This window comes from Heterocephalus glaber, unplaced genomic scaffold, assembly GCF_053883595.1.
Source record: "Heterocephalus glaber isolate CG9 unplaced genomic scaffold, H.glaber_assembly_v1.0 deba00001442, whole genome shotgun sequence".
In the NCBI taxonomy this organism is placed as follows: Eukaryota; Metazoa; Chordata; class Mammalia; order Rodentia; family Bathyergidae; genus Heterocephalus; species Heterocephalus glaber.
This window is the reverse complement of record NW_028258296.1, coordinates 675,033-699,354: the sequence shown is the minus strand read 5'-3', so window position 1 is coordinate 699,354 and position 24,322 is coordinate 675,033. Positions and strand designations below refer to the sequence as shown.

The following is a 24,322-nucleotide window of genomic DNA, read 5'->3' as shown; positions in this document are numbered from 1 at the left end:
GTTGGGGGGCAAGCGCCTGTCCTTTCTGGACCTCTTTAATCCTGTACAGTGCCACTCTGACTTTCCTTCCACTGTTGGGGTATGGACTGTAGGCATCTCTCCGTGACCACAGGTCGTTTGTGCAACTGTGTGGCCTTACTCCCTCGAGGGGACCATGGCAGATTGATCAGAACTGTTTTCTGCTGAACTTCGCTGAAGTTCAAAATCCTTCCCTGCAAGGGCCCCAGGCAACCAACAGCATGGGGCTGAGAACCAAAATTCACTGTATTTTGATAAGACCTCTATCCAAATATTTCTGAAAAGAGTAATTGCCTTTCTTAGTTTTTGTAAATATGATACATGCTAGGAATAAAAATCAAGCAGCTGTGAAAGTTGGGAGAAGAAATCAAACTCTGCCCCGAGTTCCTTGGGCATATCAGCGTTGTAGCTTCTTTCCTTGTCATTATCCCCTAAACAGATGTAGTAGAACAACTCTTCATAAAGCTTTACACGCATTAGGTGTTGTCACCGAGACCGTGATTAAAGTACCCAGGAGGATGTGTCTAATTTATATGCAGACATCATGGCAGCCATGGTGTTTTGTATAAGGAACCTGAGCACCCACAGATCTGGGCATCTTTGGGGGGATTTGGAATGAGCCCCTGCGACACTGAGATTGTATGAAGATATGGTTTTGTGTGCACACCCTAGAAAACAAAGTGTGCACACTGAAGTACTTCCTTTTTCTTGAATCTAGTGGAAGAAAAACCCCAGAAGGGATTGCTGCACCTCAGTTACCTACCGAAGAGACTCACTCTCGGACGTACTACAAAGCCAAGCAAGCACATCATGTACACTGAGGGAACAAGGCAAGTTCTTTAGTTGCACGGATCAAATTGGGCAGCATTGGTTCCTGCTCTTTTTAGAAATATGAAAGCATTTGGTCAACATCGCCTGCCTGTGCCCTCTCGTAGTTTTCCTTGGTCATATGGCACTGTCAGAAGCTGCATCTCTGTCCACTTTCCTTACCAGGCACATTCTGCTCCCGCAGTCCTGCACTGGAGCTCTCGCCGCCAGCTGCTGAGGACGGCCTTCGCTGAAGAGCTCTTCTCTGTGAAGCATCATCAGTTTGCTGCATTTGTTACCTGAGACCTCTTTAAAGATGCTCAGGGGCGTTTTGCATGATCTGAAAGGCACCCATCTTTATACTTGAAAGAAAGGTCACTGAATTGTTCTGTGATTCTGCGATGCACAGGCAGACAAGGAGTCCATGCTGTGCCTTCCTCGAAGACCAGCCTCTGAGTGACCCACCGAGCCCTGGTGTCCCCTGCTGGGGTCTGAGGGAGGACCCTGTGCAGGGACCACAGGCCACCCCAGGAGGCCTCCTCCTCCCTCTCCAGTCCTGCTCTCTGGGTCCTCCTCTGGTGCCTGCCCCGACAGATGCTTTCTTGGCCCATCCTCTGTGAGACTTCATTTCTCTAGCACCTGCCCTGGGAAGATTTTGCTTCTTCCCAAATTTCTTCTTTCTACTCACAACTTAAATACGTTCTGCCCCTGGCTCCTCCGAAAGTCAAAGCAAATGGTTTCTGCAAGCCTTTCTGTCAGCCTGCAGGTTTGCAACTTAGTCCACCAAAACTTCCCTTGTTCTTTTCACTCTTTAGCCCAGTGTTGGCTCAGCTCAAGACACAGCTGCTTTTTTTTTTTTTAGTTCTTTTTTTTTGGTACTGGGGATCAAACTCGGGTCCTTGCGCTTGTGCAGCAGGTGGCAAAACCACTGAGCTAAATCCCTGGCCCTTTTTTTTAGTTAAGTTCTTTTATTGGCACATTTTAGGTATACAATGTTTACGTTTATCACTAGGTGCTTGTACCTGTACATGATGTATCTTGGTTCTTATTTTTCCCCCATTCTCTGTGAAAGAAGGAAATTTCCTTTAAAAGTGACTGAAATTGAATCCTCCTCATCTTTAACAAGTGGAGGTTCGAAGCCCAATTTAACTTGTTCAAGAACAATGAAACAATTCACTCCTTCATTCATACATGTTGAGTTGTTCCCATAAGTCAGGACGGGCTCACAGAAGGCCGGTCTATTCTTCTCTGGACATCTTTAAATTTTGATTAATATCTATTTATTTGATACTTGGCTTCTGTAGTGGTTCTCTTCTCTCTGTTATGCTTCTCCGTGAATCATTGCTGCAGTGCTTGCATAAATCTTAAGGTTTCTTCAAACTGTGGCTCAAATACTTTTTGTTTTGCAAATACTTTTTCCTTGTACCCCACACATAAATCAGGGTTCAGCTGTCTTCTTTCAGCATGGGCCATATTTGCTTGCAGGCCCAGGCTTGTCTGAGGATGTTGGGAAAACTTCAGATTCAGGCCTAATGGAACTCAGGGTTTGGAAACACTGAGGGTCCTCCTGTGAAAGAAACCACAATGTTTCCATTTGTGGAATCCAAGCAGATGCAGCCCAGGGTGTATGGAAAAACCATAGAGAGCCCTTAAATTTGGGGAAAGGCCCCAGCTTGGCCTGCTGTTTGGGCTGCTTCCCAGCCTGCCTTGGCTTGTCTTAAAGGCTAGGGCTTAGGGAGCACAAAGTTGCCATATACCAAAACCAGAAGCAATTGCTTTGTCTAAATCTTTGCAAACTTTGGGGTAAAAGACATACACTTCGAACCTTTTCAACTCTTCTTGGAGATCTACATAGAAGACATATTCTCCATTAGGCCAGACTATTACCACTGAAGGTGCATCCTGACAAGGAAGACGTGCAAGATCCAAGGGACCATGGAAATAAAAATCAAGAGGGCTGCAGTTTGGTGAAAAAAGAGAGCACAATTGCTCTGTGAGATTCCGGAGTTGGATTGGATAGAGTGCTGTTCACCACACAAACAGCAGTTCCTCAATCTTTGACCTCCAAATAAAGGATGCAGTTGTAAAGAATGTGCTTCCTGGAAACACAGAGAGTTTCCAATTCTGGGGCTTCTGTTGACTTGTTGGCTATCTCAAAGACACTGCTTACTGACAGACCCTAACAGTAGCCCCTAGCAACCAATCATGCATGGCTAAATGTGTGAAGAGACCCCAGTATTAATCCACATTCATTCAAAATAGCTCGTATTACAAGGTCAATCAAAACATTTTTAAAAGAAGTTACTTTGGCACAGTCCATTGTTCCTCTTTTCCCTTGAAAATTCCAGTCCTCTTTACTCCTGATGGGAACTTTGCTTAGTTTCTAGTTGAACCTGGGTCTCTCAATTTGAGAATTTATTCTGTGTCCAAATGAAAACCATCTTTGCTTTCATTTTTGGGTTTACAAAACCTCGGTCTAGGCTTGGTTGGGCACCATCAAGGGACAGGCAGGTTGCGCCTCGGGGGGCCAGGTGCGGCGCCCTGCATGAGGTGGTGTGCTCAGGAATAGGCTGCCTGCTGCAGTCTCGGAAATACTTGCAGGAGAAGGCTTGAAGATGGCAGAAGTTCCTTTGTTAGTCCAGTGGGGACAAAATGCTGCAACATACTGGCTAATTCGTGCTATTGCAATCCAGAAGCCGAATGTGTGTGTGGGATGACAGAGAGACGGCCAGAGAAGGTAGGGAAATCCAAATCGGTATGAATTTATGGTAAACTCTGAGACTGAATTGGCATTAAAGATAACTCCGGAGTGGCAGACAACCTGTCTTAAGACTGGTAGACCTGCAAGAGAAGAAACCGATAACCCCCTGTTTCTGCACATTTCTCAGGCTGCTCCTGATCACAGGCCGTGCCCAGCCCAGGAAGCAGCGGGCATCCCCCCTGCCGGCCTCTACCGGACAGGCCAGCTGTCTGGGAATAAAGTGAAAACTTTCAGCTTTTATCTTGAACTCTCTTTTGATGACTGCTTTCCAGTTATCAGAGAGGCATGTTGTTGAAGAATGTTTCATTTTTATAATCAAAGCCCCTGTCTCAAGAACCGACTTCTGCCTACTTAGTAGGCTGCTAGAAGATCTGACTATCCAGGGACAGTGCTTCCAAGGAAAAACCTGAAATGCAGCCCTTGTGTTCCATTCTCCACCGTCCCGTTTTACTTGCTTAAAATGCCCATTTGCTCCTCAGGGTCCCTAGTGGTCTTCATCATCTTCAGCCACTCGTTGACCCCCCTCATAAGCCACCTTGGCCCCCTCTCCTCAGAAACAGTGGTTCATTAAGGAAAAAGAAAGAATGTTGAAGAAGCCAGTCATTAGTTCGTCAAATTCCAACTGGAGATGTTGCCATTCCCAGAAGGGCAGATGCTCACATTTACGGATGGAGGCCTGTTGGTCGTTCACACTTATTGTCAGGATCCAGCCACACTGGTCTTGAAAAAGCCAACACGTTCATTTAATCACCTTCTATGTTCAACACATGGAAATTGTACATATGCAGCCCTGGAAGATAATTTAATTGGACTCAAACACAGGAAGTGACCTGAAAGGGAAAGCATTTATAGTTACTGTTATTTGCATCCATATAAATGCCACCAGGTCACCAGGAGTGCTTCCCTGGTGCACGGTGAGGAGCCACGGCTGTGGAGGATGGGCTGATGGTGTCGTGGACAGAAGGGTGGTCACAGACTCATGGTGCCAGAGGAGGGATTCTGGCAGGCAGCGAATGTGCCACAGTTCTTAGCTGCTTACAGGTTTGATGGTGACAACCTTTCCAAAACTGGGCTATTCTATAATTATCCTTTAAAAATAATTGTGTTCCTTAACAATGTCAGTATCTAAACTTTAAGAATATCATTCATCTGGAAGTAATCATAGCTGGAACATTTTAGTTAAAGAAACATATTTGCCCATTTCAAATGTTCCACAAAACATATAAGACAGACTTAATTTGCTCAACATAACTATGGATTTACATCTTTATTCCCTATATTAATTTCCTGAAATGGTCAGCTTTCGTGTCCCTTCAAAAGTTATTTTAAATACAGATGAAGTGGATGAGGGCAGGAAACGTGCTTTTCAGTGACTCCCCGAGCCAGGCGTGCGCACCTGAAGCGCTGTCCCTCCGAGGCGCACCGGCTTCTTCAGCCCTTGCACTTCATTCACACAGAACAGGGTCCGCATTTCTCGGTCAAGCCATGATCAGTTCTAGAAAAGAACCTCCTCTGACTCCTTTTCATCTGTGCAAAGAAATGGTTGAACTAGGACAGTGCTATTTTTTTTGTTTTTACCCAGAATGGTGACTGCCACCTATAAAAATGCTAATTTCCAAAAAGTACAAGAAAACTAAATACAGGAGCCAAAGACGGCCAGAAAGCAAGAGAGATGGAGTCTACTGAGTGATGGATCATTTGGTGAACCCGGTGAGTCTGGCACACTGCTAACGAGCTCGCTCGCAAAGCTGGCGGTGAGCGGCTGGGTTTGACTACAGAGCTGCCGGGCCATCCGCCCCAGGCTCCAGCCGCTTTCGGGAGACAGAATGAGACTTTCATCCAGCCGTGATTTCTCAGGCCCGATGCTCGGAGGGTGCAGGTCCCCACTGCAGGCCTCTGCACTCTGGGAAGGCCCCGGGCTGCAGGACGACCTGTTTCCTGTCTCCACGTGCAGCTCTCCGTGGTCCACGTGGTTTTCAGGAGCTGAGCATGGGAGGCGCGGCTGTGGAGGGTGTGAATCCGCTTTCTGTCTGCTTCATCACTCTATGGAACTGCAGCTTTATACAAGGATTCGTGACATTAATAACGAAGATGTTCCTAACTTTACTATGGAGTTTTCTTTTACAGTATCCTTCAAGTTCATTTTTTCTTGGTTAAGTTTGGCCATTTTTAGTCATTTTAATTGTTTCTGCAGATGAAAACATCTGTGTTTTCCATGACACAAGTTTAGAGCGTGCAAGAGTAATGAGACATAAGAGACTCCTTCAGTCTCACATTTCCAGGTTGGATCTGTACACAGAATCTTTATTTATGTTTCATCTTGTTTAAAAATAACCAAATACTTTCTCTGGCTATGCAGTGTACCAATGAGCTTGGGAGCTCTATTGAATTTCCTCTTGGGCTGCTGTGGGAAGAGAGAAGAGAGGGAAATGCTGGCTGGAGCAGCTGAAGTAGAGGGCTGAGTCCAGACTCAGATCCTCCTGTGGTGTTCCAGGTCGATGATGCCATGGTTGGATGTTGAGTCCACTCTGACATCACATTTCCAAAGGGTGTGGACAAATCAGGCTTTGTCTAGCAAAGGCCAGGGAAGAGAGAGAAACTGGGCTATTTTGCTATCAGGGAATAGCTAAGGAGCTGATGAAGAGGCCGAAGTGGACACGAAGCTGTGTGAAATGGTGTCTGTCGTCTGTCTTTAAAGGGTGGTGTAAGGGGTTCTTCTGCACTGTGCTGTCCCAACGCATAGCACAGTGCCTGTCAAAAAGCAACCATAAGCCAGCGTGGTGGTGCACACTTCCAGTACTCTGGAAGGCTGGGGCAGGAGGATTGTAAGTTTGAGCCCAGCCTGGGCAATAGAGTGTCTTAGTGAGGCCCTGTTTCCAAAAAATAAATAAAAATTAAAAATGCCCAATGATGAACAAATGTAAAAAGTAGCCATAAACAATACTAATCAGCACTTTTTGAGTACAAAATATGTGCCCATCATTGTAACAGGGTTGTTCTTATCTTTCTGTAATTAGAAATTATTACTATCCTCAATTACCAGTTGGGGAAGCTTGGTCTACAAGGTGTAGGAACCTTGGCCAAGTCCCTTTATGGTCTGTGACCTGGGAAGAGCAAGGAGCAGGCCTGGGCCCAGTGCTTCTCCGTGCTGTGTGACCCACAGGACACTGCATGCTGCGGTGTGACTGAATCTGGAGACTGGATCTCAGTGCTTTATCTTTTCCCTAATAGCTGAGGAATTGAGGGCTGGGGTCTCGAGGTTGCCAGCTGGCGTGTCCCACAGCCAGGACGCAGGCCCGAGTCCATCCGTCAGCCTGCTGCATCACAGCCTTTTGGTTACCAGGCCCCATCACTTTCCTGCTCAAACAAATCCAGACCTGCTTGGGGCCAGGTTGGGACAGAGCACTGTCCTTTCAAGTCCGAATCCCCCTTACTCCCATCCTTCTCAAGTGTGGGGAAACAGGGACTCCCTTGCAGCACCCCAGTACCTGGCTGGCCCTCACCTGGGGCTCCAGGTAGCTGACCTCCTTCCCGATGATGTCAGGGATAAGGGCAAGCTCAGCTTCCCAAGGGTCTGTGTCAGTGTTATGGTATCAGATGACCTAGTGCTAAGTGCTTCACCTCTGGACATTTAGCTATTCCTGGTAAGAAACCCATGAAGAGAACTGTTATTGTCTACATGTCATAGATTAGCAATCAGCATCTCGAAGAGGCTAAGTAGCTTTCAAGGTGACACTGCTAATTAATCAGTGGGCAGTTCAGGGTAATGATGATAACACACATACTCCTTCTGCTCTGTTCCTTCTAATAGCACTGCATTCCTTCTGTGTGCCTGCTACTGCGTGCTTTTCATACTTCTCAACCTCATATACCAACTTTTTTCTTTTCACTGTGTGAAGAACACAAAAATCCTCAAAGTCACCAGAGTATCACTGGGTAAGTATCACCATTAATGTTACGGTTTATGTCTTAATGACCCCCCAAAACCTCGTGTGCTCATAGGTGGGGTTTTGGGGAAGGGATTGGATCATGGGGGTGGGGTACTTGTTGGTGGCTCAGTCCACTGACCACTGACAAGGTTTTAGCTCAGTGTGGTATTGGGAGGTGAAGCCTGGTGGGAGGAGGTGTAATATATACACACACATCTCTCCTCCTCCTCTGATTGCTGCCTGCTTCCTGCTGCCACAGTATGAGCTGTTTCCCCTCTGCTGCGACACCCTGCCTCAGAGCCGGCCGCCTATGGACTGAAACCTCTGCACACTGTGAGCCAAAATAGACCTCTCCTCCTTTAACTTGTGTCAGGAAGTGCATCCCAGCAACAAGGAAGTGACTAAGACGATCCTCATCGACAATTAAAGGAGAAGCTTATAGAAAGGTTAAAATGTAAGTCACTCGATTCTTAGAGATAGGAATCAAGCATTAATCCAGTAAGCCAAGGCTTCCAGAAGTGAAGTGAGTTTCTGTGCTGCTCACCTGGTACGTGAGGAGGCCTCGACTTTGGGCCTTACAATCTGAACAGCATGTATTTTCAGAGAGGAGCGGATAGATACTCTACGTGTTAACGTGTGAGGATTACACAGTGATGGAAAGTGTTCAAGGACTCTACAAAAGGTGGTAAAATCTCATTAAATATTGTGAGAGTCTTAGGCATAACTAAAAAACATTTGGTGATTACTGAGTTGTCTGACATTACAGCTAAGTTCACCTTTGTAGTCACACACACATGCACATGTGCACATGCACACCGGGTGGTTAGTTATGTTGCCCCCTGGTTAAGAAAATGTAAAAATTGAAGTGAGTATATCTGTAGGAGGAGGGTGTGCTGGACATGTGTGCTGCACATGTGTGTGTATGCGTGTGTGGCTTTGCTTGTCGGATCCTTTGACACAACAGTGCTTAGATGAGCAGGACCAGTTCGTGTTCTGAGATGGAGGATTAGACAGCTTCCCACCATTGTGCTTCCCACGATGTGAACTTAGGGAACCTGGTGGAAAGGACCAGACCTGACCACAGAGCGCTGGGAAGAGAGGCCCCCAAGAGTTTGATGACCACAGACAGAAGCCCATTTGGAGGGAAGAGAAACCTGTGGTGCCTTCTGGGCTTATAGCCCAGTGTTACATTTGGCAAGGGAATATAGGACACATAACTTATAAAGTTATTTTATAATTACTCAGAGTCAAACACAAAGGTGTGCAAGAGATTAACTGCACACTAGAAGCCCAAAGGATTCAGCTGAGGGCCTGCATCCCAGCAGGGTCCCACAGAAGTCCAGCTGAAGGCTTAGAGTCCAAGGCAATGTCCTCCTCCTCCAGTCCAGCCAGTGGCCTAGAGCCCACGGCAATGTCTCCTGCTTGTCCATATTGAGGATCTGCACCTGGAAGGCCCAGAGGCCAGTGATGGAAACCAGAAAATCTATGCCGGTGAGGCGAAGGATTTGTGCCACCAGGCTGAAGGATCCACATTGGAGCCAGGAAGTGATGGTCACGGTGAAGATCAGAGCTCCCCTGAGGAGAAAACACCAGCCATTTCCAGGGACAGCGAGGCCCGAGCTCCTCCTCCAATGAGAACAGCCAAGTGTGCATCAGGAAAACCATCTGCAGCAAGCTTCTAGAAAGTCAACAGGCCACGATCTTCTCCTCCAGTTCTTCTTCTTTTTTTTTTTTTTTTTTTTTGGCACCAGGGATCAAACTCGGGTCCTTGCACTTGCGCAGCAGGCGTCGAAACCACTGAGCTAAATCCCCGGCCCTCCAGTTCTCTTTTATGGCTGTTGGTAACAGTCCTCAGGTGGATCCTCCATGCCCAACCACATTGATTCCGTTCAGCTGGGCATTACAAGTTGACCATTAGCCGACCCACCACACCCAGGGTCTGTTTCCCACAGCTCAGCTTGTGTACCCAGCCTGACATCTCTGCCTCACCTTTCACCGCTTCCTGCCTTTCCCAGGAGGGAAGGCTGCATCTTTCTATGGCCTCAGGATGTGGCCTCGCTTGCTTCTGCTGTTCTCTCTGCTTCAACCACACTGGCCTCTGTGCTTTTCTGTGATGGCAGGCTGCTCTGACCTCGGGACATTGGCACCTGCTGTTCCACCACCTCAGCCTCTCTCTTCTCAGAGCTGCACAGTGCTGGTCACCTTGCTTCTTTCAGCCCGCAGACGGCACACTACCAGCAAGGCCGTGCAGGAGCCGCCCCCTAGCATGGCCAGGGTCCCCCACTGCACCTCACTCCCCCTTGAGACTTGATCTGTCCCTTGCCTTGTTCTTTTACTCATCACTGTCTGACACCACGCACATGCACACGCATGCACACACACGCACACATTCCCTTGCTTGTTGGGTTTCCTCCATCAAATATGAGCCATGGTGCCCACTGCCTGGAACGCACAGTGATTACCTACTAAGCTCTTGCTGATACTTTAAATGAGTGATGGAACAGGGAATCGGGACATGAGCTTCGCCATCCCAAACATCTAAGTGATTTCGAAGACTCCTCACCAGGAAAAGTGGAGGGCTGGTGACACCAGAGTCTCCCACAGCTCACAGGCCCTGCCACGGGCAGCAGCACCCTGGCCCAGCTGTGCACGCTGAGGACAGGGCTGGTCTCATGGTCTGGAGGTTTCCTGAGCACGAAGTGAGCCTGAGGTTAGGGTTGTGACCTGTTTGTGATACAGGCACGTTGTGATTATATGGTGTGTCCTTTAAACTGGAAAGGCACAGCAGAGTGTGGGGAGGGCCCCTCACACCCTGCCCCCGGTCACCCAGATGACTCCCCTGGTGCCACACGGTGCTAGTTCCTGGAGCCGTGACGTGCGTGGAATAATGGAGCCAGGCAGAGACACAGAGCCTCTGCTCCTTTTTTCGTGAATGTAGGGTATTACAGCACTGCTCTGCGTCATGCTTGTCTGTCTGTCTTTACAGTGGGCGATAACATACAGAGGCAGGTGTGAAAGCTCTGTGTCGTGTGTGGTGAAGTTTTACTCCTGTGTGCACCCTGCGATTCCCGCCCAGAGTATGGCGCGGACTTGTGTTTCTAGCTCCCCAGCGTCTCCCTTCTTTCTTCTCTTTCTGCACAGAGACAATCGCCACTCTTACTGCCTTCATCACCGTATTTTTGTTTCTCCTGGCCACAGATGCCATACAAATGGAATCAAGTAGTGTGTTCTGTTGTGTCTCTTTTCACTCAAAATTGCATACTTTCTAGTCTAGCCAAGTTATAACCTGGCTGCATTTCACAAGAGAAGAGGCCAGCAGGACCTGCCATGCCCTCTTACTGCTGAGCCATTTTCCACGGCAAGCGCTCTGCCGTTTACCTCGCCACCTCCTCCAATGTGAATGCAGAGCAGGCTTACCTAGACTCAATGTGCAGGAGCCAAATCGCTGCACTAGGCCAGTGCACATGGACCTGCACAGCTTTGCTACGTGTCTCTATTTTGTCCTCCAATAATACAAGAGTGCTTGTTCCTACATCCCCGCCATCACGTCTGTCCTTCTAGTCTTTCAATTTATTTTGGTGTAAGGTTTGAAGGAGGGCTCCATCATGCCCTAATTGCATCTATCATTAGTTCTATTTATTCATGGATCCAGTTTTTCCTCAACTGAAATTCCCCATGCACTTGGGTTTATTTAGTAATATAACATATTTATGTGTGTACCAGTTTAAATGATTATATCTTTAGTATGTTCTAATACCGGGAAAGCTTATCAATGCAGGTATATTAATCATTGGACTATTCCTTTTCCTTCTAATACAGATAGTGTTCTGCATAGAGATCAGTTATAATATAAAATGAAAATGACTGTATCTGTATCTCAAAATTGGGAGCGGAACACAGTGGATAGGGAATAAAATGTAGCAATAGAGGGATCTTAGAAAAAGACTCTGAAGTACTACACATTCCCTTTGTCTCCCTCTCCTCTTCTTCCCTCAGCACACAGGGATGTGCTGGTGCATGCATGTGCACACACACACACCTGCGTGTACACACACACTCAGCAGAATGACTTCCTGGAGTGGGTGGTTAGGGGTGGCCTGTGGAGGACCCTCCCTGACCTTCAGTCTTTTAAAAGTGGCAATATAAATAACTTTTCATAACTCTGCTTTCTTAGTAATTGAGAATTTTATTTAACCTCATTTTATGATTTACAGTAAGTTTATTGGAAAAGCGTTCACTGAGCACACACCCCTCAGAATGGCCCCAGTCTGGAACGAAGATGAGCACAGACGCTGGTGAGGTGCAGGGTGCAGGAGCCCCGTTCATGAGGGCGGTGTGGTCACTCTGCAGAGTGTGGCAGTGCCTAGGAAACCAAACTTGCTTGCAGCCCCATAACCGGCAGCTGTGCTTCTTGGTGCCAACCTCAAAGAGCCAGAAACTTATACACATGAAACCTGCACATGCATGCAGCTTCAGTCATATGTACCAAGACCTGCAGCAAGCACGGGGTTCCTCATCCAGCGAATGGGTTACTGCATCGGGGCACCTCCCAGCAGTGGAGTATTACTCAGGGTGAAAACAAAGTGAGTTGTCAAGGCAGGAAAAGCTGAGGTGAAACCCTAAAGGCATACTTTGATGTGAAAGTGGGCGATCTGAGAAAGCTATTTACTGTGTGATCTCAGCTACCGTACATGTCATCCCGTGGAGATAGTATAGGGATCAGCGGTTACAAGGAGTCAGGGCCAGGGGAGGATGGAAAGTTGGAGACCAGAGGACTGCAGGGGGAAACTGCTCTGTATGACCCTGTAATGCTGGTCCGTCACTGTGCACACCTGCAGATGTCAGCACTGTCAGTTGGGACCGGTGACTCGGCAAGATAAAGGACTGCCTCGAAGACTAGTCGAGCCCAGGTCCGGGGGTCGTGCAGTGTTTGCGAGATGGCTGGCACGTAGGCTGCAGACTGAGGGAGCGGCACCCACCCTGGTCATGGGTGACACCACCCGATGGGCTGGTACCCTGGATGGGACAAAAGGGAAAGAAGGAAGCTGGGGCATGTTCTGAAAAGCTCCATTCTGCTGGAGCAGGGGCATCTTCTGCTGCCATCACCTGTGGACATCAGACCCCAAATTTCTCCAGCCTCCAGAGCAGACTCGCACTAGGACTCTCCAGGGAGCTCCGGGCCCTTGGTCTCAGACTGAGCCGCACCCTTGAACCCCCCTGTTCCGACACTGAGATCCTCGGGCTCTCCAGCACAGCAGCCACCGTGGGCTCTCTGCCTCTAGGCTTGTAACCCTGCCTCACAAAGCCCTTTGCGTAGTTATAGACTTGAGTACAGGTATATTCTGTCCATTCCTTCCTTCTAGAAAATCCTGCGCAGTAAACCCCAGGAATGAACTCCAGTGTAACCATGGACTTCCAATCATAAAGACCCCTCTGGGTACTGGTGGTAGGGGAGGCTACACACATGTGGTGGAGGGGGACACACAGGTTCTCTGCGAACCTCCTCTCAATTTCATTGTGATGAACTTTAAACTGCTCTAAAAAGTGAAGTCTTGGGCAGGGGATTTAGCTCAGTGGTTCCACCGCCTGCCTCGCAAGTGCAAGGTCCCGAGTTTGATCCCTGGTACCAAAAAAAAGAACAGTGAAGTCTTTAAAAATATTTTAACAATATTGTTGAGCATCTATTATTTTTTAAAATACCAGCAATTTTTTTTTTCAAAAACCAAGCTCTTCATTTTATTGATATTTGGTATTTTTTGCTAGTCTTAATTTCATTTAATTACTGGCTAAAATCAGACACATAGAACTGTGAAACAGTCAACCTATGCATTTACAGTCCACCAATCCTTGATGAAGACACCAGGAATAGACAACGGGGAAAGGTAGTTTCATGAAATCTTAGTGCTGGGAAAACTGGATTTCCACAGGCTGAAGAATGAAATTGGACTTTATCTTGCATCATAGAGGAAACAGGCTCAAAATGGATTAAAGACAAATGTAAGACCTGAAATCCTAAAAGTATAAGAAGACAGAGGGAATGAGGTTTTTCGCGTGGATATTAGCAATGATTTTTCTTTTTAATTTGACAGAAAAACACAGGCTGCCTGGAGACTTTGGTGGCAGGAACTTCTCTGTCTTTCTGTTGCAGTCCAGAACCTAACCTTGAGCTTGCAACATAGTGTGTGCCCGGCATCAGAGGAATCAATGGGCAGCATAGTACTCTGTGACTCGCTGGCCCAGTGACTGTGTGGGCTGAGGCAGAGATGCTACTGGAAAGGTTGCCCCAGCTCTCCAATCGGAAGGCCCAGTGGGTACTGCTCATTCAGATGATACCAAACAGGTGCTCTCAAAAAGAAATTGTTTGAAACTATGAAAAAACAATTTTTATTCATGTGAATAATTTTTTATATTTTTGTGAATAAGTGGTGTTTTTATTCAGCTTGATAGTCTCTGCTTTTTTTTTCTTAAATTCTTTTATTGGTACATTTTAGGCATACAGTACGTTTACCTTTATCACTGGGTGCTTGTACCTGTACATGATGCATCTTGGTTCTTATTTTTTCCCCATTACCTGTGTGCCCTTCCCCACTTCCACCCTTCCCTATTTACACAGACTTTGTTTCCATTTTTTTCCTTTTCTCATAATTTTTCCTTTTCCTTCTTTCCTTTCCCCTTCCCCTCCCACTTTCCCTACACCTTTGGACCTTTTCTTCCTATTTCAAATTATCAGTTATTCATTTTAACCCTTATTTACACTCTCAGTTTCTCACATTAGAGAAACTATTTGGTACTTACACATGTGTGTCTTATTTATTTCACTTAAGAGTATTGCCTCAATATGCATCCATTTAGCTATAAATAACTCTAGTTTCTCGTTCTTTATGGCTGAGTAGTACTCCATTTTATAAAAAAACCCCACATCTTTATCCAGTTTCCAGTTGATGGGCACTTGGGCTGTTTCCAAGCTTTAGCTATTACAAACTGTGCCGCTATAAACATGGGTGCACACATATCACTGTGGTATGATTCTTTTAATTCTTTGGGGAAGATACCCAGCAGAGGAATAGCTGGGTTAAATGGGACCTCTAGTCCTAGTTCTTTGAGGTATCTCCACACTGATTTCCACAGTGCTTGCACCAGTCTGCACTCCCACCAGCAATGGAGAAGGGTTCCTTTCTCCCCACATCCCCTATCTAGAATATATAAAGAACTTAATTGTTTATTTTTGAATTGATTGCAATGACTAAAACCACTGGAACACTTAAAATTAGCTTTTCAAAAAATAAGTTATAGTTTCATGTTTCTTTTTTTCTTTTAATCACCTAAAATTAAAAATGGGACTCAGGGAGTGCCGGGTGGTTGTATCTAGAGGTCCAGTCAGGCTTGAATATGGCTCTTCTCTTCGCCTGACCTTTTCACTCTGTTCAATCAGTGCTGAGATAAGAATTGTCCTTGTGACTTCACATGGCCGAGGTTGGAATTCAGGAAGCAAGATGAACAATTTACTAGGTTTCTGATTTGGGCAAAGTCACTTAACCTTTTTGTGCTTTGGGTTTTTCCTAAAAGCTTGTTGTGAAGTTCAAGTGAAACAATGAATGTTAAAATGCTGAGGAAACACAGGATCTGTTTAAATGTATGGCTGCATCCTTATTGTGTATGTGTGTAGGGTGAACTGAGCGGTAACTTGCCTCCTGTGTTTCTTCTTTTGCCTGCAGGGAAAGTGCTATCTTTCCAGATCCTGCTGTGCTGGTGAGGGAGGAAGATCTTGTGATCAGACATTGTGCAGTCCTAGTGTGGGTATCAGCTTTCCCGGAGGCAAAGGGTCAGTCTTCACCTGCTGCCTTGCTTTCTCTGCTGCTGTGTACCCATTGCTCCTACAGAGGGCCTGGACTGAAGGACCCTAGTTAGCAAGACAGACTCCCTATTGCTGCTGAGCGACCCACCTGCCTGGCCTTTAGATGAACTCAAAAGGAGGAAGCTTAGGAACCTCCTCCCCTTAGAGAGTCTCTTAGAAACAACAATTAATCAACTATTGTTTTACAGATGTTCTAAAGACAGGATGTTCCGCTTCTGTACCTTTTGCTTGCTTTGCTAGTTCTGTCCCATAGTGGGGACTAGAAACTGCTGGCCTCAAAGGTATATAAAATATGTTAATCTCTCCCAGTCTGGGCTCAAGTCTGATGCTCGGCTCAGTCCTGGCAGGTAATAAACTCCTGTGTGGATTTAATATCGGTCTCTGGTTGGTTCTTTCTCACTGGTTGCAACATGGACCACAAGGGTGGGCCTGGTGTCTCCTCTTTCAGCCTCTTGATGGGCATGTCAGGTTGGCTCTGCTTTACATCTCTGACCATCATAACACACAGAAAAGGTAGAGGAAAATCTTGCAATCACTTCTCTGATTTCTTTTCTGTAATTTTTTCTTTGTCTGAACATCTTCCTTGGTTGAGAATGTTGAAGAGGAAGAGGGCTGAGTATTGAACTTTAAGAAAAAAACCAATATCCTTAAATCACCACATGTCAACATCCTGCCATTGCTGTGAGAGGCTGAATGCTATGCATGGTGAAGACTCAGGACCTACCATTCAAAAGACCTGTGTTGGAACCTGGGTTGATGATTCTGTGGCTTGGAGATGGGACATCGCTTTTCTGGTCTGATTTTCTCTTAGTGAAGAGAGAAGCACATTTGTACCTACCAACAGGGTTATTGTGTAGGTTCTGCATGATTATAATGTTCAAAACACTTACTTTGATGGGTGCCTGTAGGAAGGTGGCAATAAATGCTAAAAAAAAATCATTCTACTCAGTTACCAGTGTTGAAGCTTATCAAGAGTATTCGTAGCCATCTAGTATATTTTTACTCAAAATGATAGCTAAATTAAATTAAAGATTTCTTATAAAGCAGGGCATTAAGTTAGATATAGATTTAATATTACTGCTTTATTTCAAAATGTGGGCTATCTCTACATGTGTAGCTTTATTTCTCACTGCCTTTCATCACCTGTGTTTCTGCCCTCTCCCATGAGTATGTTGTGCTTTCTCATACCTCTATTTTCTTATTAAAGCACCTCTGCCCTTGGAGATAGCCTTCTCTTTCCCCTCCATTCATTTTCCCAAAATTTCCAGAAAGCCTTTAATCACCTACTCCTATTATTCCATATTTGATTATACAGTATCTGACTTTGTTTGACAATTGCAAGCATGTTAAATCGCCTACCTCATGAGTATGTAAACCTGGAAGCATATTTCCTGGATTACCTGAAGGAAGATAGTACAGTATCCAGTACTAGGTACTGAGTAACCTAGTACCCAGATTTTGGAAGTTGACAGTGGGGATCTTTTAGTAGCCCATCACTGATAATCACTAAGTATAGGCATGTTTTCTTCAGATTGTATCAGGGCTTAATCTCTCTGTGTGCTGTTACGTAGTGCCTTAGAGACTAACTGCCTTTGCTTTGAATAGAAATATGTAACACAGCATGTATCCATTTCATAGGGTTGTCACTGTAACTAAAATGTTCCCCCAAAGTTTTCATGGATTTGGAAGGGGACTGAATCATGGGGATGCTATACTCATCAGTGGATTAAGCCACTGAATCTAGATCTGAAGATGCTGTTAGAAGGTGGGGCCTCGTTGGAAGAGACAGGTCAGTGGGAGCATGATCTCCAAGGGTATATCCCCCTGTCTAATTCCTCCCTTCTTTCTCTGCTTCCTGGATGCTATGGAGTAAGCAGTTTTTCTCAACCCTGACCTTCTACTGGCTATTTTGTCCCAGTGATGGGAAAGTGACTAAGACAGATATTGGTACCAAAGGGCTGTTGCTCTGACTATACCTGACCATGTGGTTCAGATGTCTTTGGAACTGATTTATGGGAGGATTTTGGGAAGGTCTGGAGATGACGGCTAGAGAAGCTGCAGAATACAGTAAGCAGAGTAAGCAGAGATTGATGAGAAATTCTTTTTGAAGCTCAAAAGACCAGAATGCTGATAGAAATGAGTAAAGGGTAGGCTCAAGTGGTTTTAGTTGGGAATAAGGACTCCATTGGCAGACTCTAGGCCGTATTTATTACACCCTGGCAAAAAATTTGTCTTCATTTTTCCCATGTCCTGAGATTTTGTGGGAGGCTAAGATTAATTAATCTTAGTGGATTAATTAATGTACTGGAGGAAAGTTCAAAGCAACCCAATATTCAGGCTGTGGCATGGGTACTACTGGCTGCTTTTAGCCAAATGTACAGTGACAATAAACAGCAACAAGTAGATGTGGAAAATTTGCAGTTTCATCAGAAAAGAAGTGTCTATAAAGTTCAGGCCATGGAGAGTATGGTTGCTGAAAAAAATTAGCATTAAAATGGTGTCAAATACTTTTCATTAGGGCAATAGGAAAGATGGCTTGACAGTATCTCAGACATCAGCAAGACCTTACCCATCACAGCTTCAGAGGTGCAGAAGTGTAAATCTTTTATTTGAGAGCCCTTGTCTGACCTGTTAGAGAAGGTCCACCTAGGGAATTGGTTCCCTGGGATTCATTTTATTGTGCCCTGCCATCTAGAGTGCCAGAGGCCACAACAGCTAGTGGCGAAACTTGGCATTACCTACATGGCACTAGTTTTATGGACATGCAGAATGCAAGAATTATGGGGTCAAGGAGACTTCCATCCAGATTTCAGAAGAAGGCCTGGCAGGCCTGTTCCCTAAGTGGGCAGTGTGTGAAGCTGTGAGAGTTAGCCAAAAGCACAGTGGAGACTCCACGAAGTTGGAGGTGCCAGGAACAGGAAAGTTCTGCTGAGGAAAGCTAAAGAAAATGTGAGATGTAATTGGCAAGGCTAATTGGCGGGGCTATCCAAACCTTTTGGAGCTGACATCTTACCACTATGTGCCCTGGCTGCTGAACATACTGCTACAGGATATAATGGTTGCCCTGTTGGGTTTCAATCTTGCTCTGGTCTGATTCCCTTCTATATCCCATTTCTCCCTCCTGGAATGGGAATTTTTAACCTATGGCATTCAATGTTGAAGTATTTAACTTCCTTTTTGATTTTCACAGAGGCTCGCAGCTAAGAGCTTGCCTTGAGTCTCAGAGGAAACTTTGGACTGGAACTTTTTATCAATGCTGGAACACACTTAGAGATGGACGAAATGCATTTTGCAGAATGAAATAGACACAAATCTTTTGAGGGCAGGGGCATAATATTATGGTTTAGATCTAAAATGTCCCCCCAAATTTCATGTGTTTGGAAGGTGATCAGGTCATGGGGTAGTTCTACTCACTAGTGGATTCATCCACTGATGAGTTCAGCAGCCCAATGTGCCATTGGAGGAGGGGACTGGTTATGTAGGTCAGCAGAGGTGTGACCTGGAAGAGTTGTGCTTGTTCCTGGTTCCTTTCTTCTCTCTCTGCTTCCTGGGTGCCATGGGTTGAGCAGCTTTCCCTTGCCAGGTCCTCCTACCATACATTTCTGCCTTGGAGCCAGCTGACCATGGACTGAACCCACTGGGCACTGTGAGCCCTCCTTTAAGTTGTAGGTGTTGGACATTGTGTCCCAATGGTGGGAAAGTGACAAAGACTAGTTTGAAAAATTCCTGTTAAACCTTAATTCTCAAAGTCAAGATTTTCATTGTTAAAAATGACATGTTCTTAATGTATAATCAAATTTAATTAAGGAGAATTACTTCTCATGGAATAAGTAAGCCTAGCTAGGAGTAAAGAGTGGAAAATAAAGAAAGTAAAAGACAGTGAATCAGCTTTTTTATAACATGTGTAACAAAACATTCAGTACAGGTCTTTTGGTTAAAGATTTGCATTACAGACAGAAATGTGAACATTTGTGATTTAGTCAGGGGCAAAACCTGTGCATTTAAAGGCAGTGGACCATGGGTGAATGAGCGGAAGGACTTTCCTAATATGAGAAATGAAGTCTCAGGAAAACAAGTGCATATGTTTCTTATCTCAAGTGAAAATCAACTTTTTATTTATCTTATTTATAGCTCTTTTGGAAAGTGTGGGCCATTTCACTTCACACTGATTGGCCTTTTGTTTTGTGAGAAGAAACAGGGTTCCTGAGGCTCTTTTGCAACATCTAAAAAGATGTCTGTGACACAGAGATGTAACTCAAACTTAACGGTTCGGGGTGAATACCATGCTTAATTCTCCAAATTTTCTACCTATTTGGAAGCTGATTCTAGAGTCACAGCAACAAGCTGGGAAAATGGGGGTCAGACAGACAATACATTGCACTGGTGAATCTTCTCCCATTCAAAAGTGCTGGAGACCAGGAACAAAGTTTTGAAATATGGTCAAGATCACTGGGATGCTCGCCTTTGTAGAACTGACACTTGAAGAGCATGGAGACACATCTAGAAGGGCCAGCAAAAGCACTTTCAGGGTCAGGAAAGCTCACCAGAGGACACAGCATCTGGGCTGAAGTGCAAAGGACAAGCGAGAGCCAAGTGCAGTTTGGCGTGGGGCATCTGGTGTGCTGGCCACAGGAGAGACAAAGCTGGAGTCCGGAGCCCTGCAAGCCAGTTTAAAATATGGGTTGAGTCAGAGAGTTTCTGTAGGTGAGTATTCAGTCACTGGGATGGGTTAGAACATAGACGGTCTTGCTAGCAATCATGAAAACAGCATCTTTAATAAGGGAAATGAAGAGTCACTGAGGAGGTTTTTATAACAATGAGACATAAAACCTGTTTTCTCTAGAACGTCTCCCTGACTACAACGTGAAGAATGAGTAGAGAAAGAAAGACAAGAGGCAGTGACGCCGCTTAAGTTATTTCAATAACGTTGGCGAGAGATAATTATGATTCTCATAAACATGTTGCCATTAAGGGCGAAGAAAAACAAATGGGCTCCAGGTGCATTTTAGAGGCTTAAATTGTGGTATGTATAACTTCATTACTTATTGGCTATAAGAAATAAGAAAGAAATAGACACTTAGGTTGAAACAATTGAGTAATGTAGGTGTATTTAGTCAAGGTAAGAGGAAAGGAGCATTTTTTTTTATAGGAAACAAAAGACATTGTTTGGATACAATCTATCTGAACAAGATGAAAACAAGATGGTAACCACTCAGAGGGCAAAGGAAGAAGGCTTCTAAGAACGACCAGCTCTATAAACACCGCAAGAAGTCAGACAAAAAAGAAGTGGACTCAGAAGCTCTGCCAAGGAGATCGCAGTTTTCAGGTAGGAAAAAAATAGGTGGATTTATCAAAAAGGTTAAAGATGTAAGTGTGAGGCTTCCATGGAAAGAGAGAGAAGCAGTAAATGAGAGAGAAACCTAGAGGAGCAAGAAGAATAAAAAATGAATCTGTGGAAAGTCAAACAGCAACATCATTCATATTTACAGGGTGCTAACTATGTGCCTTGGAAAATGTTCTACCAACATTACAGCTTTTGATACTATCATTGTCTTTTGAAATTGTCATTCATGTAAATTCCCTTTTCCAGATGAGAAAACCAAACTTCTGAGAGGCCAAGTCTGCACAGCTCAAATGTGGCAGATTCGAAGACAGACCCACAAGACTCAGAGTTCTACTTATGATCACATGGGACACTGCTTCCCAGAGAGTGGGCACAGAACATCACAGAGAGCAGAACACTGGAAATATCACATGACCACAAAGACTTGCACCTTTGAGGCCTTGGTCCTATGGACCGCATCATTTGCATCCCTTTCCAGTGGCTTTAAGGTTGGGTTCCAGGCCAGTGGGAAATTTGTGAAGGAGAAAAAAGTCTGCTTAGATTTGGTGTCACAGTCTGGTACTAGCTGCATCCCTCTGGGTGGCCTCGGCTCTGTGCAGGTTCCCATCTTCATGAATTCTGCTTCTGACTGTTGCTGATCTCTTGGAACAACAGGACCCCTTGTTCCTTCCCTTAACTGAACTCGTACTTCTCCAAAAGGAGCTCAGTGAAGTCTACCCATCTGAACCATCGGGGAAGAAATCATGTTTCTTCTTGTTATCCAGCATGACAGAGACAGTAGCCAAGGGGTAGTGGTGACCTGAGGACTACAGGACGTAACTGGCAGCAACGTCCATACACTCCCTCGCTCTGCAGTCATCTGACACACTCACAGTTGTTGGCCCTTTACGACTGTACTTCGCTTTCATGTAAGTTTCATCATCTGGGTCAAGAAATAACAACAAATAGTAGGTCCTGTTATTTACATTTTAGATAAGAAAAGTTAGTTTACCTGGGTCTCCCAGGTGACAGAATGGAGCTTCTGAACCGAGGCCCAAGACAGCACCAGCGTCTTCCTCCCACCCACGTGCCTCCCTTCAGCATTCATCCTCGGCAAAGCCCCACGCAGTGGGCAGGCGAGGAGCGTCTAAGTCACACCAGGAATCCCCAAGAACGTATGGATTTCACACATAGCTAGACTCACAGGAAACAAAACTTTCCTCAACCCTGGGCACCTATCTCCTTGGGTGGGTTGAAGAAATGACCAATCCCATGACCAACATTGGTCTAGAATGAGGCTTGACAGAAAGTCCCAGCAGCTGAATGTCATTGGACCAAATACTACAGAAGCTCACAAAGCCAAGAGAACATGCTGACACTTTTATTAAGCTGACCCCTTGGATCTGAGCCCCTTTCCACCATACTGAGTATTTCCCACAAGCAGTTGGCTTGTTTCTCAACCTCAATATTGGCTGACCATAGAGTCGGACTCAATAGCCTCTTCTGAGGACCTACTCTGATGTTTTCCATGCATTGTCTCCTCTAACTTTCTAGGGCATCCCGGAGAGGTGAGCCGTTTCTGCTCAGGGTCATGGGGCTGATGAGTGAAAAGGCAGATGAGAACCTGAGAGTCCTGGCTCCTTCTGTTAGTTGAATCCCTTGATTCTGCTGCTCCAGGTAGGAGCCAGTTCCTGTAATCTCTCCCCCTTTCTTCCCTTTTTCTTAGCTATAGCATGGTGGAAACTCAGAGGGGAACCACACCCACAGAGTGAATCTGTTGATTTATTCAGACAAGGGCTATTTGGAAGGGGCTGTACTCGACACAGAGAATAGGGCTGGTGGCATAGAGAGTATTTAGAACCCAAGTCTTCCCCTCGTCTTTCCCTAGATGCTTAGAGGAAGCCCTGGGCTTGTTCTCTTGGTTATGAGGCAATAGGCCTGGCACCTCTGCTCCAGGAGGCCCCTCTAATCCATGCTGCAGCCCGGACCGCTGGAGAGAGGGGACAGTGAGCATAGACTAGCCGTTGTGCTTGTTAGTGTCCTCTGTTGCCTAAGTGATCCGAATAGCATGCCCACCTCACGTTTAGATCCTCCTTGATAAACGTTCATCCAGGTTGCCCTTTTCCAGGGAGGCTTTGATCTTCCAGCATGGAAGAGACAGTGGCAATGGAGAGGGAAAGGAGGGAAATACTGAACAAACGCCTAGGTGTTCAGCATGGAGTCCAAGGCCTCCCACTCTGACCCAGAGGTACCCTCTTGTGGTGTAACCTGCTCTCCTGATTCTCCACCTGCTCCCAAGATACAGTTGCACCAGATTGCTCAAGGTCTGTGAATGCAGCCTACCTCATGCCTCTGAGGGTCACTTACTCCATGAACGTCCTGGTTCTCTGGGTGAGGAATGTCTGCATTGGCTTTAGTACCGGTTTCGGAAAGTCTTTTCTCTGGAGACTCCCTGATGCCTTCCCTCATCAGTGGAAACTCTGGAGTCGAGCACTCCCTTTCCTGTGCTCGGTAAGGAGGAACCTAGTTTGTGTGCAGGGCTTGTCACCTACGTGTACAATCCCCGAGCCCTGATAACTCGCTCCAGGGCATGGTCGCGGCCCTGCAGGCCCACAGTGGAGGCTGGTGCTGAGTAGGGGTGGAGTTCTCATTCTCCGAGTGGGGGAGTCTAGGATGGCATCTTTCTCTGATCTTCACAAGGCATTCCCCATGCTGGCTACACAATGACAATTTATATCTTTGCTCTCAGCTAGGACCAGGCTTTGGCTGGATGCCTAAAAATAGAGTGGACATAAATTAACAGCAGAGCAATTTATAGTCTGTCATGTCTTATTGCTTAATGAATTTGTCAAAAATCATATTACTCTGAAAATTATGGCATGAGGGGTCCATGGAGCTTATGTCTTTAAGAGAGAAACTGTTCCAGCCTCATGGAGCAGAGCTGCCTGACCACTTTCTCCTTTTTAATGCAGACAGCAGAATCTCTGCGCACTTCTATTTATTTATCAAGTCTCTGTTGACCTTCACTTTGCATTAGGACTACCAGGAATGACCTTGGCCAGTTTGCAAATCCCCAACCCCAGTCCACCTGCTGTCACAGCCAAATAGGATTTAGGAGTCTATCTTACACTCCAATTCCATGCTAATATGATGTCATACGTTTCTGGCTTATGCTTACCCCAGACTTCATTACTCATTTCTCAAATCAGCCAAAGCTGTGTCCTCTGTAACGAGGGCACCAAGCAGAACCCCCTTTTAGCTCTGCCCCTATTTCTTTCCAACCCTCTTCCTTCCATTTTCTTCCTCTTTCTTCACCCGTCTGTTGCCCAAACCTCTCCAGGGCTTTGCTCCCCTCTGTTTCTTGGGATCTGAGTCCTCTCTGAGTGATGCCATTTTTCAGAGTAAAAAGTCAGACATGGGTCAGACTTGGTTCTAGGTGTTCTTTCTCACTTGTAAACTGAAAATAGTAACACCTAACACAGAGAACTAGGATGAGGATTAGTGTGCCAGCCTTCATCCACACATCCATCCATCCATTCATCCACCCACACATCCACCCATCCACCTACCCATCCATTCATTCACCCACCCATCTGTCCATCCATCCACCCATCCACCCACCCACCCAC

General features: G+C 45.7%; 1 long non-coding RNA gene across 6 annotated transcripts in view; it reads left to right on the top strand.

Moving 5' to 3' along the window:
* LOC106009133 (uncharacterized) overlaps positions 1 to 24,077 on the top strand; it is a 106,220-nt gene extending 82,143 nt beyond the window's left edge. For 3 of the 6 annotated variants that reach the window (XR_015451891.1, XR_002393727.2, XR_015451888.1), the window contains exon 8: positions 737 to 5,159. This is a non-coding gene — a long non-coding RNA (uncharacterized LOC106009133). The other 3 variants (XR_015451890.1, XR_015451889.1, XR_015451887.1) reach the window with 3 other exon arrangements.
* Positions 24,078 to 24,322: the final 245 nt, after the last annotated feature.